Source organism: Megachile rotundata, chromosome 2 (assembly GCF_050947335.1).
Source record: "Megachile rotundata isolate GNS110a chromosome 2, iyMegRotu1, whole genome shotgun sequence".
Taxonomy (NCBI): Eukaryota; Metazoa; Arthropoda; class Insecta; order Hymenoptera; family Megachilidae; genus Megachile; species Megachile rotundata.
Genome location: NC_134984.1, coordinates 6,825,702 through 6,840,297, shown reverse-complemented (window position 1 = coordinate 6,840,297; position 14,596 = coordinate 6,825,702). Strand labels below are relative to the sequence as shown.

Sequence of the window (14,596 nt, the reverse complement as noted above, 5' to 3'; positions counted from 1 at the left end):
ACTGCGAGACGATGTTTGTTTCATTCTCTTTGCTTTTTCCATCGCAGAAGTAATTTATTTTATTACATTCTGCATGTTCGCCAAACACGTGGCTTGGTACATTATAAATGTCACAGTATAAATTTATAATTTTTGTAGAGGTCTATACACTTTCATTGCTTCTATATCGTGCGGCTTTCACAATTGCCGTTCACATTCGCCGAATGCTGTTTTCCACAGCTTTCCTCAATATATCTGCTGTTGTTTTTTTTAACGATTTCCTTCATTTTTCTGCAGAAATTCCGTAATAAGTGATTCGTGCATTCAATTTTCTTTACACAAATCTCTGTGTTATACGGATCTGCATCTATAATCTTTTTGTATACGCTGCTATCTCCGTCAGCGATTAGCGTGAGTCCTTATATGTGTGTGTGTTCTTCCCAGGAACCAGGCGCAGACGTCATTGCATTTTTTGCAAAGGGGGTTCTTAAATTTTAAATTCATTCAAGTACAGATATTTCGGTGAGTTGTTTCCTTTATTCTTCCAGCTATTTTATGAATTTTTTAACCGACTTCGAAAAAGGGGGAGGTTACTCAATTCGATCAGTATATCTTTTTTTTTTCTATGTATGTTCACCGATTACGCCTAGCTGGGTGGACCGATCGGAACGAAACCTTTTGCATCTGAAAGATTCTGACTTCCCATTGGTACCATTATCAAAAAATTTTTCATTTTTTAATTGCAAAGTATTGTTATTGCAAGACAACCGGCAACTTTTGAAATAAACTTTTCTCGATTTTAGGCGCTTTTAATACCTTATCACGGACATGATTCTGAACAATTTTGTTAATATACAAATTTCGCGGAAAGCATTAGTTTTCGAGAAATTAGCGAAAAATTGTTGAAATGTTTTGAAATCAACTTTGGACGATTTTAATGTCCTTTTAATATGTTGTCAGGGGCATGGCTTTGGATAACCTTTTCCTTATGCATAATTGACGGAAAGCTTTAGTTTTCGAGATATTAGCGAAAAATTGTTGTTAACTTTTGAAATCAACTTCGAACGATTTTAATGTCTTTCGAATATGCTGTTAGGGGTGTGGTTCTGGACAACTCTTTCCTCTTGCATAATTGACGGAAAGCTTTTGTTATATAACGTATTATTTATTTATTTAACTATTTATCTATATATATATTTAAGTAGTTATTTAAAAATAGATTATAATTGTAAGTAAATGTCCACCAAGGCTTTCTCGCAGAATAAAAGGAAAATAAGATTATAACTCATAGTCTTTTTTATTATTTAATTAACGTGACGCACACAACTTGTGGAAGAGTGGGAGATGAGCGGGTGGAATGTGTGAATGTGGTTAGTATGTAATTCTTAGACGTAACAGTTAAGAGGGTGGATATATTTGTGTGTGGTACTTAATTTGTATGTAGAATTTTATTGTTTTTATTTATTTATTTATTTATTTAGGGATGATTTTAAAGACATGGACCCAACCTAACTCTCCCTGGAAGGTGGAGCCACCTGCAGTCCCACAGGTGAGCGTACCCTTCCGGGAGACAACTGCCGTAGCCCGTCCCAAGCCGGGTTGAGAAAACTACCTAACCGCACCCAACCTTAAATTCCCCAACCGGTCACCCTACGCCGAGGGTGGAAGAGATACCGAAAGGCTCCACCCCCCGGGCTGAGGAACCCCAACTCGGTGGTGGTTTTGGCCCCCCCCAAAAAAAAAGATAGCATGGAGCTGCGCACGGGACTTGTATATTCGATTGAGGCGAAGAATCTGGAGATCCCAACGATGGTAAAGTTCTTAGGATGAGAAGGACTATTGGCAGTGGCTAGACGCGTACGCTCAGCTGTAAATCGTTGGAGAGGCCAACCACGGTTCGCGGTGTTGGTTAACAGTATAGAGTCGGCCGAGAATTACTGGTTTCGCCGAATACAAATGGAGTACTTTCCAGAAGAAGTATTGGCTCTGCGAAACAAAGGAAACATAAAAAAGAGAAGTAGGATTGCAAATTTGAACCCTTTTCTCGATTCCATCGGAATCCTACGAGCCAAGGGACGCGTAACCAAGTTACTTGGTACGGAGTTCAACAATGAACCAATAATACTCCATGGCAAACACCCGGCGACGCGATTACTCATTGCTAAATACCACCGAAAACACTATCATGCTAACAGTGACACCGTGGTAAATGAGATCAGGCAAAGATTTTATATCCTAGGGCTTAGAAGTGTACTGCGTTCGTTAATAATCGGCCGGTGCATTATATGCAAGTTCCGAAGAGCAAAACCACAAGCTCTGTTGACGTCCACTTTGCCATCCGGTCGCCAAGCCTATAGACAGAGGCTTGGCGACCGGATGACAAAGTGGACATCAACCCTTGTGGAGTGGATTACTTCGGGCCGATGATGGTAAAGATTGGACGACGTCGTGAAAAACGATGGGTAGTGCTGTTCACATGCCTATCGGTTCGAGCGGTTCGTCTGGAGTTCACTAGCACCTTGACAGCAAATTCTGCTATCATGGCGCTGCAAGAATTGGCCGCCTGAAGAGGCTCACCCTATGCTGTATATAGCGATAATGGGACCAATTTTCCGCGAAAAACAAGACCGGTACGCCCTAGCGAACGGAATGCAGTGGGTTTTCAATCCTCCGGATGCTCCTCACATGGGAGGAGTATAGGAAAGGTTAGTCAGGTCGGTCAAGACGGCTTTAAGTGCAATACTAAAGGACCAAACACCGTCGGAGGAAGTGTTGACCACGCTACTAACCGAAAGAGAGCATTCCATAAACTCGCGTCCACTGACGCACATCTCCGTAAACCCGAGCGACAACAAAGCCCTGACTCCAAACCACTTCTTAATAGGGACATCCTCTGGTGAAATTAGGCTCCCAAAGTACGAGGCCCACACGACCTGTTTGAGAAAGCAGTGGCGGATAAAATAGTCCAGCGCATAAAATAGTTAAATTGTATTCGTCCTCTTCCAGTGTACAAAATTGACATTTCATTTTGTACGGGGAGGAGGATGTTGAGCGTAGAAAAATAAATATCCGAATTTAGTTTAATCGTTGGCATTATTTTCGTAGTTTTGTATTATTTTAATTTGTTATAATAAAAAAAGCGATTTCAGTTTATTATGCATTTATGCACATCTTTGTATACTGTTAAGTTCAAAAAGATATGTAAAGGAGCAAATGTAAGACCTGAGAGAAAAGTAGAATGTTGGTAAATTCGTTTTTAATTGGCAACCTGGATCGGTGATTTCTTTGCGTGCACAGGAGAGCTTATGCGAACCTGGGGCCGTTCAAGCCGTGGCTAGGGGGGACGTTTACAACGGCCCCCTGAGACCTCCATCGACCCCGACTATGGAGATGCTTGCATCTTGTGAGGGTCCACGGACGGAAAAATTACATGAGTAATTTTTCTGAGACGTTTAGGCTAGCCTAAGAGTAAAGCCGCCAGGTATTTGCAATTGTATAGGCCGGAGTGGGGGAAGAGCCACGTGATAGCGCGGGGCTCGGGCCACTACGGCTTATCAATTGCAAGGATTCTTTCGACGACCGTCCTTTCGATTAGTCATTTTCATTGCGCTCCTCGTTAGAAATTGTCGTTTAGAATTAATTTGTTATAAATTTCTTGAATGTTATTAAGCTATACCTTTTGAGTTGATTTAAATATTACATTGAAATTTGATTTGTAATTTCGTTCTGTATTTATTATAAATAATTCAATTTTGTTTCGCAATAAATATTAATTAATCCCTTACCTTTATGTTTTGTGTTTTTGTTATTTACACCCTTAACAATGTGCTTACGGAATTCTACAGGACTAGTCTTTTGTGAGGGACAAGAGGTGTTTTACCATTTGTACTTGAAAACTGATACGTTTCCAGAAGAGACCAACATCTGAGTTCAACCCACTAGCCATTCTCTGGAAACTCTCTACTATCTGCGGAGAGTTCTCTTAGTTACCGCACATTACCTGCTGTAAGAGTTCCAGTCCTGAAAGGAGCCAGTGTGGCGCCACTTAAGCAAACATGCCTTTCTTCGACGAGTCTCTCTACTACAATCCTGGTCTCACCATGGGACGGAATTCTTGTGATTTAAAAATAAAGTTACCATTTGAAGATGGAGTCGCGTGTTCAGCTGCGTGCTTCATCATTTCAGAGAAATGAAAGTATTGGTCCAGGGTGGATTAGTCAAGGAACTCCTTAGTAGTAAAAATTGTTGAAAAAGAATCTAGATGATTTTAATAAGCCTGCCAATCAGTTCATTTAGAAGTAATTCTGCTCTTTTGCTGTTTATACAAAAAACGGGTAGCCTGGATACAAATGTACAACGAAAAGTGATCTGAACCCTAGGGGTCATTAAATTGTGAAGTAAGAATTTTGTGCGAAAAGCTGCAAGGTGATATGACTATATCTATGTTGCTCCCTTGTTGATCAAAGCGATCAAGGTATGACAAGGTGTCAGTGTTACTGACCATGCAGTCAGCCTTTTCCATGGCCTGAAGAAATATTTCACCTGCACGAGAGGTGCTTCTACAGTTCCAAGCCTCATGGCCACAGTTAAAATTTCCAACCAAAATAAATGGGCCATGTAAATGTGTAAGCCTCTACTGAGGCGACTTGACGAAATTAACGGGCTAGGGTGAGGTTGAATAACCAACACGTGCTGTTACAGTGAAATACTGTAATAAGAACACTTAATATCTAACTGTATCCAAACGATATACAACTTATATCACTACCCAGGTTTTACCTAAATCAACACAAATTGTCGGTCTTACTGATAGTTATAACATAGGAATATTACGCATGTATTGCGTTAGAGCGAGTGTGATTATGGCGCAGCATAGATTAAGTTTCCATCGAGGGTTCAAATCGGGTTAGAGTCGGGTTAGAGTTCAGTTGCCTTGCCTATTTCCAGCAGATTAGAGTTACGTTGGAGTTGGAGTTGGGTTGAACATTACCAACTGCACAAAATCAACTATCATATTGTGACATATTGTGTAAAGGTTATATTATTAAAATGGATCGGAGAGCAATATTAATTTTACAATATCAGCATAACATACAGAAATTATTTTTGAGATTACAAGATCACCGACGAAAAGCTGCACAAAGATTACGGCATGTAATATTTACAATTATAAATACATATTTACTTGCGCTTCAAGAAATAATTGCAATGCAAAGTTTAAGACGATCTCCACGAATGTGGATAAAAGTTAGAAGTTGTGACTTTTGGAAAAGAATAGTACTGAGAAAATATTTAGACGAAGACTGGCTCGAAACATTTAGAATGAAAAAAATTGTATTTGATTACATATGTGATAAATTACAAAACAGATTACAACCTGCAACACCATTCTTGGCAGGTAGAGAGCCAATTTGTGTACAAAAAGCAGTTGCAGTAACCATATTTTATCTTGCAAGCTGCTGTGAATACCGAATAATTGGTAACTTATTTGGAATTCACAAGACATCAGTATGGAGATGCATCCACAAAGTCGTCAAAGCAATAAATGATATACTACAGCCATTGTGGATCAAAATGCCTAATGAGTTTGAATGTATAATGCCTACTCAAATATATGAGGAACGTACACATATTCCACAACTCATTGGAGCTATCGATGGAACACATATTCCTCCTGTGTTACCACCTGCAGATGGATATAGAGATTATATTAATAGAAAGGGGTGGCCATCAATAATATTGCAAGGCTTAGTTGATCATACACTAAGGTACATGTAATAAGATATGCATATAAAATCTATAATGATATATTTTACGTGTTTAGATAGAATGTTTTGAATAATTAAAGTTTCAGATTCAGAAATATTAATTGCCATGCACCTGGATCAGCCCACGATGCAGCAGTTTTCAAAGAATCAAATTTGTTTCATTACTATAAACATTTAATACCACAGGTGAAATACAAATGTTATTATTATTGAAATTAAATAATTGAATGTTTACTTACAATAACAGACAAAAAGAATTAGACCTAGATAATTCCATTACTGAGTTAAATTAATAATATTGTAGTAGAATCCAAAAATTATTGTCAGCACTATATTAATAGTATAGAAAAAATGATACAGAATATTTAAATTAAAAACTTAAAGTATTAATATAAATTTATAATTATATAATATATCTTATATAATTATTTTCAGAAAACAGTTACATTAAATGATGTTGAAATACCTTTTATGATAATGGGAGACCCAGCACATCCTCTGCTTCCATGGCTGCTGAAAGCGTATACCAAATGTAAACGTCTAACGCCGGAAGAAGTATCATTCAATGTTTATTTAAGTACTGGGCGTGTGGACATAGAAATAGCATTTGGACGCTTAAAAGCTCGGTGGCGACGTATTTTAAAGAGGATTGATGTCCACTATACTTTTGCACCCTAAGTCATAGCCGCTTGCTGTGTGCTTCATAATATTGTGGAATTTCATAAGCAAGAATTCAGATATACATGGATGAAAGAGATTGATGAAACTGATGTATTTTATCCACAACCACAAGGAACAGGATCACGTGAATATGATAATTTGGATGCATCAAGCATTAGAAACGTACTCACGAATCATTTATCTCAATCTCCCTTACGAAGATCATTTTGTTCATTACAGAACTAGTTCTCTGTAGAATTTCATTCAAGAGGGACATGACTTTCTTTACATATCAATAGGAATTATTAATAGGAATATAGTAAATGGTAGTACCTGACCTACAATAATCATAACGAATAAATATTAGAATAATAAGTATGCGCAAAAGACTTTCTTATTTATTGTACTTATTTTACAATATACTGATTGTAATACTAATAGTTCTTATAAAAAAAGAACAACTTACAGCATGAAAGACTGATAAAATAAAGAATATTTTATAACATAAAAGCCTTATAAAATAAAGAACATTTCACGTATTCAAAAATACTTTGTTCGACATGCGTCAATTAGTTATTTTCAACCGTGAAAAAGGAAAATCTTATCGGGAAATCGGCGCTCTTTTAAATTTAAGCAAGAGTACTGTGGCAGACATTATAAAAAGGTACAATCGTGAAGATCGGATCACGTCAATTCCTCAAAAAGGACGGCCAAACATACTCGACGATCGAGATAAACGGAATATTGTAAGAAAAATAAAAAAGGATCCTGCTTTAAGTGCTCCTAAGTTAAGTACTGAATTATTTGAAGAATCAGGAAAGAAAGTTCATCCAGATACGGTACGTCGAGTGTTAAAGGAATATGGATATAATGGTAGAGTAGCACGTAAAAAGCCGTATATAAATGAGGCGAATCGTAAGAAAAGATTAGCATTTGCCAAACAATTTATTAGCAAAGAACAATCCTGGTGGAATGATGTTGTTTTTGCTGATGAAAGTAAATTCAATATATTTGGATCTGATGGACGAAAAATGGTTTGGCGTAAGCGGAATCAGGAGCTTAATTTTAGAAATTTAAATCCAACAACTAAACATGGAGGTGGAAGTGTTTTGGTGTGGGGTTGTATTTTGTTGAAAGGAGTTGGGGAGTTGGTTTTTATAGATGGACTATGGATAAGAATAAGTATTTAGATATTTTAAAACAAAATCTAAAAAAAAGTGTAACAGCAATGGACATTGAAGAGACATTTAAGTTTTATCAAGATAATGACCCGAAACATAAAGCCAGGATAGTTCAGGAATATCTATTGTATAATTGCCCTCACGTATTACATCCACCACCACAATCACCGGATTTAAATCCAATTCAGAATTTATGGGATTATCTGGACAGTAAGGTTCGACAAACACCAATAAGGTCGAAGGAAGAATTAAAGCATCGATTATTAGAAGAATGGAAATGTATCACGTAAAATTATTTGCAACGTATTACAATCAACATGCCAAATCGATTACAACATGTTATTAAACAGAACGGCTATCCAACAAAATATTGACATATTAAAAGTTCATATAATACACTGGTGGCCAAAATTAACGCACCACTTTCTTTACACCGTCGTCATTTCCACTGTGTAGGAGGTAGGACTTTGAAATTTTGAGGATAGGTGGGCCCATGGGTTGTCTCAATACTCCACGAGTGCCATTGCTACCTGCCACCCCTTCCGGGATCGGCGACCCCTTGAATACTACAGGGTCAAGAAAGTGACAAAAAAGGTTCTAAATTCGACCGAAAAAAAGAAAAAATCCAAAATTTTTGTCAAAGATGAGGCTCTTTATGTTACGGCCTTTCCGAAAATGCCCAGCTCAACCCCCTCCAACACCCCCAACCTCCTCCATAATTTTCTACCCTTTCCAAAAGGGTGGTTATTTCGATTTCGCTGAAACTTTTGCCGGAGCTTCGTCTCGATCCCTGTTACACGTGGTAAAATTTTGGTCGCATTTGCACCAACCCCTTGGACGCTACGCGCTGTCAAAGAACAACCCCTTACTGTTTTTTCATCTTTTCCACAGTTAAAAACCAATTTTGGACCTGCAATTCACGGAAAAACTTGTTTTCGTCACGACAGTATCGTGTTTGTTGATGGTTGGGCCCTAGCGTGAAACCAACCCCCGTTGTGGAGGTTGATACCCCCAACCCTTTCAATCCGGCCCCGGGGGTGGGTGCGTAAATTGAGTGCATGCTATCGATTGAGGGACCATTGAAGCATTTCTGTACAAATTTTCAAGTCGATTGCTTGAACCGTTTTCGCGGGATAAACAAAAAAGTGGAAATTTTGCGATTTACAACCCCCAAGTTCACCTCACAATCCCTACTGATTGGAGGGGGTTGGCGTGCCGCGGATCGGCTTCTCATGAAGCTTGAACCCTCCTTTTCTCGGTCCCAGAAGATGAAATTGCTCACACGACATGCACAGCCTCCAGCGATGCCGCCAAAATACCCTGTCATCGTCGTGTCGGCCAAAGCGAGCACCGCGGCCTCCAAGCGGCGAGTATGTGAACCAAAAGCGATCCGAACGATATGGACTTTCAGCCACCCAAAAAGACTCAACGAAAAATCACAGATTTCACACGCCAACAATTAACAGACAATTTTTTAAACTCGTTTCTTTCACATTTCCAGCAGTCTTACTGATTTCTTTTTCAAAGCAAAAGCCAAAAGCAAAATTGTAACAAAAAAATTGGCAATTCTCAACGCAGGAAAAAAATGAAATCAAAAATGGCGAGAAAAAATTAAATTTTAATAAAATAAAAACAATACAATGTATAAACAATAAAATTAATGAACAATAAAATTAATAAACGTTTGGCCCCAATGGGCCCTCTTAACGGCATGGCAGCGGGACGGTAGCAGGGCGGCATGTCAGGCCCCGGAATCTCGACAGCGGAATCCTCCACGACTTAAACTTGGTTCCTGGGCATCGCTGTGCGAAATGATCTGAGTGGATTTGATTGTGAATTGAATGGTGGGACCCGGGTTTGCGCGATACGGGATTGTATTGAACTGATTGTGTTTTTTTATCGACAATTGCATTGACCGTTGTGGGGGCTTAGTAGCAAAAAAGAACGAGCCGTAGTATTATCAAAATCAAATCCACACAGATTATTTTCCATAGCGATGCCCATTAGTCAAATTGAAGTTGTGGAGGCTCTCACGCTGGTGGAGCAGGGGCTTAGTTTTCGTGCGGTAGGGCGGCGGCTTGGCGTCGCCCACACCACAATCCGGAACATTGTCCGTCGCCACCAGGAAGACGATTTGCTGGGCCGTCGGCCAGGCCAAGGACGACATCGATGCACGACGTTGCGGGAGGACCGCCACATGGTAAGAATGGCTATCAGCGATTCTCACCTCACAGCGCGACGGATCGCTGGCTACCACGAGGAGCTTACGCAACGCCAAATCTCCAGACGAACGGTTAACCGCCGTCTGAACACAGCAGGATTGAAGGGCAGAGTGCTAAAGAAGGCCCCGAAGCTGACCGCGGAGGCCCGAAGATCGCGCCGAGCCTACGTGGAAGAATATGGCAATTGGAACATACAGCAGTGGCGGAACGTAATGTTCTCAGACGAGGTACGTTTCGCGCTACACAAATCTGATGGGAGAATCAAGGTGTGGCGTCGACGCAGCGAGCGTGACCAACACTTCATAGACCACGTCGCATACAACGGTGGGTCGGTAATGTTTTGGGGTGGAATTATGTTTAATAAAAAAACAACCCTTGTCGAGATACCGCCGCCTGGCATGACGGCCCGCCGTTATATTGATGAAGTACTGGTCCCACACGTAGTACCTCTAAGAAGGGAATACGGGCCTGCCTTCGTATTCCAACAGGACAACGCGGCGGCACACACTGCGAGGATTACACATTCTTTTTTACTGGAGAAGGACATCAGAATTCTCAAGCACCCTCCCTGCAGCCCCGACTGCAATTGTATAGAACATTTGTGGGACGCAGTTGACCGCCGTGTGAGAGCTGGCCCACAGCCGCGCAACCTCCTCGAACTCCGGACCGCTGTGCAAGCAGCATGGGACTCCATCCCCCTCCATACAATAAATAATTTAATAAGGAGTATGCCGTCCCGCTGCCGTGCCGTTAAGAGGGCCCGTGGGGGCCAAACGTTATATTAATTTTATTGTTCATTAATTCTATTGTTCATTAATTTTGTTGTTCATTAATTCTATTGTTCATTAATTTTATTGTTCATTAATTTTATTGTTCATTAATTCTATTGTTCATTAATTTTATTGTTCGTTAATTTTATTGTTCATTAATTTTATTGTTCATTAATTCTATTGTTCATTAATTTTATTGTTTGTACATTGTATTGTTTTTATTTTATTAAAATTTAATTTTTTCTCGCCATTTTTGATTTCATTTTTTTCCTGCGTTGAGAATTGCCAATTTTTTTGTTACAATTTTGCTTTTGGCTTTTGCTTTGAAAAAGAAATCAGTAAGACTGCTGGAAATGTGAAAGAAACGAGTTTAAAAAATTGTCTGTTAATTGTTGGCGTGTGAAATCTGTGATTTTTCGTTGAGTCTTTTTGGGTGGCTGAAAGTCCATATCGTTCGGATCGCTTTTGGTTCACATACTCGCCGCTTGGAGGCCGCGGTGCTCGCTTTGGCCGACACGACGATGACAGGGTATTTTGGCGGCATCGCTGGAGGCTGTGCATGTCGTGTGAGCAATTTCATCTTCTGGGACCGAGAAAAGGAGGGTTCAAGCTTCATGAGAAGCCGATCCGCGGCACGCCAACCCCCTCCAATCAGTAGGGATTGTGAGGTGAACTTGGGGGTTGTAAATCGCAAAATTTCCACTTTTTTGTTTATCCCGCGAAAACGGTTCAAGCAATCGACTTGAAAATTTGTACAGAAATGCTTCAATGGTCCCTCAATCGATAGCATGCACTCAATTTACGCACCCACCCCCGGGGCCGGATTGAAAGGGTTGGGGGTATCAACCTCCACAACGGGGGTTGGTTTCACGCTAGGGCCCAACCATCAACAAACACGATACTGTCGTGACGAAAACAAGTTTTTCCGTGAATTGCAGGTCCAAAATTGGTTTTTAACTGTGGAAAAGATGAAAAAACAGTAAGGGGTTGTTCTTTGACAGCGCGTAGCGTCCAAGGGGTTGGTGCAAATGCGACCAAAATTTTACCACGTGTAACAGGGATCGAGACGAAGCTCCGGCAAAAGTTTCAGCGAAATCGAAGTAACCACCCTTTTGGAAAGGGTAGAAAATTATGGAGGAGGTTGGGGGTGTTGGAGGGGGTTGAGCTGGGCATTTTCGGAAAGGCCGTAACATAAAGAGCCTCATCCTTGACAAAAATTTTGGATTTTTTCTTTTTTTCGGTCGAATTTAGAACCTCTTTTGTCACTTTCTTGACCCTGTAGTATTCAAGGGGTCGCCGATCCCGGAAGGGGTGGCAGGTAGCAATGGCACTCGTGGAGTATTGAGACAACCCATGGGCCCACCTATCCTCAAAATTTCAAAGTCCTACCTCCTACACAGTGGAAATGACGACGGTATAAAGAAAGTGGTGCGTTAATTTTGGCCACCAGTGTATATATGTACTTTTTATGTAATATTATTGTAAAAAATTAAATGTCTGAATATTTTTGCGATGTACAAATTATGCATTGCCCAACATATTATTTGTTATATAATAAACAAATTAGTTTAAATAAACAAAATTGGCGTCCCTGCAAAAAAGAGTATATAATTTATTATAACAAAAATAAAAAAATTTGTTAGTTCAATTATGGTTGAAATTAGAGGGTAATAATTGATAGAACACTGCGGTGTCTGAATATTAATACGAGTCACTGTAGTTGTATTGTAATTTCCATCGGAGATTTCGAGGGACGAAAGTTAGTTTTGTTGACCTGACAAGATGGACATTTCTTTATATAATTCTTTATATCTTTTTTCATGGTATCCCATTTATAATATTCTTTAATTCTTCTATACGTTCTAAGGAAACCGAAATGGCCTGCTAATTTAGAGTCGTGATTTTCTTGGAAGATTTTCGTGATTTCGTCCTGTGACTTGGGGGTAATTCGTTCAACATTTAAAATAATAGGTGTGATATTTGTGTCCTTAGAGATATAATACAAGATTTCTCCGAACATATTTTTTTTTATATTTTTATTATTAATTGTGACGTCATGGACATAAAGGTTCCCGGTATAATTAGTTTCTTGCAAATGTTTATATAGAGTTTGTAATGAATAAAATATATCTTTATATTCCAACTTATCAAAATGAAATGGCTTACAAACACAAAGGTATGTTATCTGAGAGTCCCTAACAAGTTTAATGAGCGAATGCAAATCATCAGGTTCTTTGATTTTGGACATGTCATATAGATTTCGTAATGTTTCCGAAAATAAATTATTGTCATCTAAATTTTTCGAATAGAATAATGCGTTTGGGAAGTATTGAAATTTATCACAAGAAATAGATTTTATTTTTGGGATATTTAGATTTTTATAATGGAATTCTATAAAGTTTTCAAAAGAATGTGTTTTTTGAACTATGTTTATTACTGGATAACGAGAAAGTGCATCAGCGTTTGAGTTCAGCTTCCCTGCTTTGTAAACTATTTTATAATTATATTCCTCTAATTTTAGTCGCCAACGTATTAATCGACTACCTGGGTCTTTGCAATTGAACAACCAGGTTAAAGGTTTATGATCGGTTATGATAATAAACTGCCTGCCGCACAGGTAAGGTCTAAAATGTTTAACGCTCCAAACGATAGCGAGAAGTTCTTTTTCCGTAGTACTATAATTTTGCTCACTTTTATTTAAAGTACGAGAAGCATATGCGATAGGGAGGTCCTTCCCGATTGTACCTTGACTTAAAACAGAACCTGTCGCGTAATTAGAGGCGTCAGTAGTAAGAAAAAATTCTCTATTGAAATCAGGATATTGAAAGATCGGTTGTGTGGTTAATATCCGTCGAAATTCGTCAAAAGAATTAGAGTGTTCAGTGGTCCAAGTGAAAGGGATATCTTTTTGCAGTAAAACGGCTTTACTGCTTTACGTTAATGGCTTTGCTATCATTGCAAAGTCTTTAATAAACTTCCTATAATAACCAACAAGTCCTAAGAAGACTTTGATATCTTTTTGATTTTTTGGCACTGGAAATTTGGAAATAACGTTAACTTTATCTGGATTTGGACGCACACCTTTATCTGATATCACATGGCCTAAATATGCTACTTCTTGACGCATAAACTCGCATTTATCCGGTTGTAGTTTAAGGTTGTTTTCCCTGAGGCGATCGAAAATTGCTTTTAATTTTAAAGAATGCTCTTGAATTGAGGATGCGCAAATGACAAAATCATCAATATAAATGAAACATTGGTACCCTTGTAAACCTGTTAAAATTGTATTCATAAATTTTTGAAACATTGCCGGTGCATCTTTAAGACCAAATGGCATTCTTGTCAATTCATAATGCCCTGATGGCGTTGAAAAAGCTGTTTTTCGTTTGTCGCAATCTCTTATCGGAATCTGATGGAATCCTGAGGCTAAATCTATAGTTGTAAAATATTTTAAATGGCCTACCTGATCTAGAATATCATCAATGTTAGATAATGGAAAAGCGTCACGGACCGTTACTTCGTTTAAATGCCTATAATCTATCACGATTCTCCACTTTCGTTCGCCCGAAGAATCTAATTTTTTGGGTACAATCCACAAAGGAGCTGGCCATGGGGAAACTGAGGATCGTATTATTCCTTGTTTGAGCATTTTGTCAATTTGTTTATTTACTTCAGACTTATGAACTTCCGGATATCTATAAGATTTAGTATAAATAGGAGTCGGATCGGTTAAACTGATTTCATGTTCTATAGCATTAGTGGTAGTTAAAACATCGTCTGGCAAATGAAATATGTCGTTATATTGTGTACAAATATCTAAAACAGATGTTTTTTCCTCTAAATTCAAATGATCTAATCTTAGATTTTCTTTCAAGAGTTCTTTACGATTTGATTGAAAAGTGTTTGAACTGTTTAATAACATAAGGGTAGCTTCTTACGGTAGTTGTTCTAAGCACACGGAAATTGATTCTATTTTTTGGTCTACTAATCGCGTATTTAAAATAGTTGCAAAGGCT

The 14,596-nt window shown here is 38.8% G+C and overlaps 1 long non-coding RNA gene across 2 annotated transcripts in view; it reads right to left on the bottom strand.

Moving 5' to 3' along the window:
* LOC143264003 (uncharacterized) overlaps positions 1 to 14,596 on the bottom strand; it is an 81,622-nt gene that overhangs the window by 14,104 nt on the left and 52,922 nt on the right. Inside the window, exon 1 of one of the 2 annotated variants that reach the window (XR_013037336.1) lies at positions 6,214 to 6,285. The exons of the other annotated variant lie outside the window; for it this stretch is intronic. This is a non-coding gene — a long non-coding RNA (uncharacterized LOC143264003). Of the gene's footprint in view, positions 1 to 6,213; positions 6,286 to 14,596 lie in introns of those variants that run through there. 2 annotated transcript variants of the gene reach the window in all.